Source organism: Myotis davidii, unplaced genomic scaffold (genome assembly GCF_000327345.1).
Source record: "Myotis davidii unplaced genomic scaffold, ASM32734v1 scaffold539, whole genome shotgun sequence".
Lineage (NCBI taxonomy): Eukaryota > Metazoa > Chordata > Mammalia > Chiroptera > Vespertilionidae > Myotis > Myotis davidii.
This window is the reverse complement of record NW_006290028.1, coordinates 482277-484508: the sequence shown is the minus strand read 5'-3', so window position 1 is coordinate 484508 and position 2232 is coordinate 482277. Positions and strand designations below refer to the sequence as shown.

The following is a 2232-nucleotide window of genomic DNA, read 5'->3' as shown; positions in this document are numbered from 1 at the left end:
CCTGCTTCCAGGAATAGGGCCTGCCTGCTTTCCACTGTGTTCAACTTCTCTAGAACCCCATTTCCTCTCATCTTGGTAGAACTTTCTACTGCAAACCTGCAGGGAGCGCTGTGCCTACACATGGGCACAAAAAGCCCTGGTTTCAGCAATGGCCAATGCCACTTAGAGAACCTCCTGGGCGCTCCAGCTCAGAAAGCAATCCTCCAGCAGCCGCAGGACTGAAGAAGCCTCTGGGGGTCACTCTGGGCGAATGGATCGCTCCATCTGCCCACTGCCGCCCCAAGCAGGTGCACACGAGCTGCCACCCGCTCAGCATTCACCGTCACCTGGCACACAGCTGACACCAGGGCTTCCCTTGCAGACCCTGCCTTCTAGAACTGCCCCCTGGGCTCTACTCTGACTCGAGGTTTCTATATTCAGAGCTTTACTGAAAGCCTTACTCTCGTCTGTGTCTGTGCCTCTAGTTCCCTCCTCTCATTTTCAGCTGAATTCCATCACTAGCCTTGACTGTCCTGGGCCCTCGTAAGATCCAGCAGCATTGGCTACGCCATCCCATCCTCGCTCAGACGCTCCAGAGACAAGTCCTAAGGAGCAAAACACTCTAAAATAGGCAGAGGCAAGAACAAGGGGCGGAAAGAGAGCGAGTGTCGACCTTTAGTGATATTTACAAAAGAAAAGAAGTTGAATCAAGAGAAACGGAGTCAATCACCAAGTGTTTGTGAGGCGCCCAGAGAAAATCAAGCACACAGCAGGCCAGGCTCTGCGGGGTCTTCAGAGAAAGTACCGGACTCGGACCCTACCCTGGACGCAGCAGGGGCTTCTGTAATAATTCTGGCAAAACATGGAGTGACAAGGCCCTAGAGCAGTGATGGCGAACCTTTTGAGCTCGGCGTGTCAGCATTTTGAAACACCCTAGAATGTAGAATGTAAACTTCCTGGGCTGGAACGCAAGCCTTTTCGAAGGTACCTTCCCAGCTTTCTCCCCCACAGCCACTCCCAGCGTGAACCAGCCAAACGCCGTGACTGTCCGCCCGAACAATGGTTCACTCAGTCACCTGGGCTAGTTCACACCTTAAGTCTTAAGACTTATGATGGGGTTACATCCAGAGAAACTCTTCATAAGATGAAAATAGCGTAAGTCGAAAATGCATTTAACACCCATAACCTACCCAACGTTATGGCTTAGCCTAGAACACAATATCCAAAAGCACTGGCAACACAGTACCGTACAGGTACCCGCTGTCCACACTTGTGCTCAAGTGGCCGATGGGCGCTGCGCTTGCAGACGCTGCCCAGCATGGGGAGAGAGAATCCCACCGCAAAATGCTAGCCTGGGAAAAGGCCACATTTCAAAATCTGAAGTACGGTCCCTACTGAATGCTTATTGCTTTAGCACCCTCGCAACGTCGGAAAACTGTGTCGAGCGATGGTTAAGTCGGGGACATCTGCAGTCTCTGCAGATACCATCCCATTCCCCTCAACATCTCCATTCTCCCTCCAAAACAGGTCTGTCCCTCTCCTATTTCAAAACATAACTTAAACCTACTGAACTCAGCGTAGGCCACTTAAACTGCTCCAGTGGCCCCATGAATATCTGGGCATCGAACCAAGTCCAGAGCGGTTAGATTTTGATTGGGTGGCTCTGGGCAAGTGGTCTGGCTGGAGTCGGGTGTCCCCTTTTTGTGCAGTTGTGACAATGTCTGCTTCGCTAGGAAACTTGATAGAGGAATGTGCGCAGAGCACTTTGAGCCTCCGGGAGAACAGGTCCAGAGGCGTGGTGAGCTGCCTGCAACCCAAGGTTTTGCAAATGTAACCCCAGGTTCAACCACCTGAAGGCCGTTTCTTACTAAGAAAGGCCAGGCAATCGGAGGAAACAGCCATCACCTCCAAGGGCCTGGAGGCTCAGAGATCTCTGCAGAGGGAATGTCTAGGCATCTCTCCGCGCCTTTCCACCACGTCCAGCTGGTCCCCTCGAGGAAGCCCCCAGGAGCCTGCGCTAGCCCGCAGCAAAGTTAACCCGCTGCCCATTCAGCAGGGCACCCCCGGCTCATAAGCTGAACTCGCGATGAGAGCAAGAGGCCGCTGCGCTCCGCTCAGCTGTTCCAGGGCGCGCGCGGGGCGGGGCAGAGCTCGGGGCAGGGGCTTTGGAATATCCGCACCTCAGACATTCCGCCTGCGCGAAGCGGGCGCTTCTCGAACACACAGTCCCGGTTCTGCAGCTGTGCGTGTGCT

The 2232-nt window shown here is 54.0% G+C and overlaps 1 protein-coding gene across 3 annotated transcripts in view; it reads right to left on the bottom strand.

Moving 5' to 3' along the window:
• GGA3 (golgi-associated, gamma adaptin ear containing, ARF binding protein 3) overlaps positions 1-2232 on the bottom strand; it is a 17836-nt gene that overhangs the window by 15295 nt on the left and 309 nt on the right. The gene's annotated exons all lie outside the window — the stretch shown is intronic.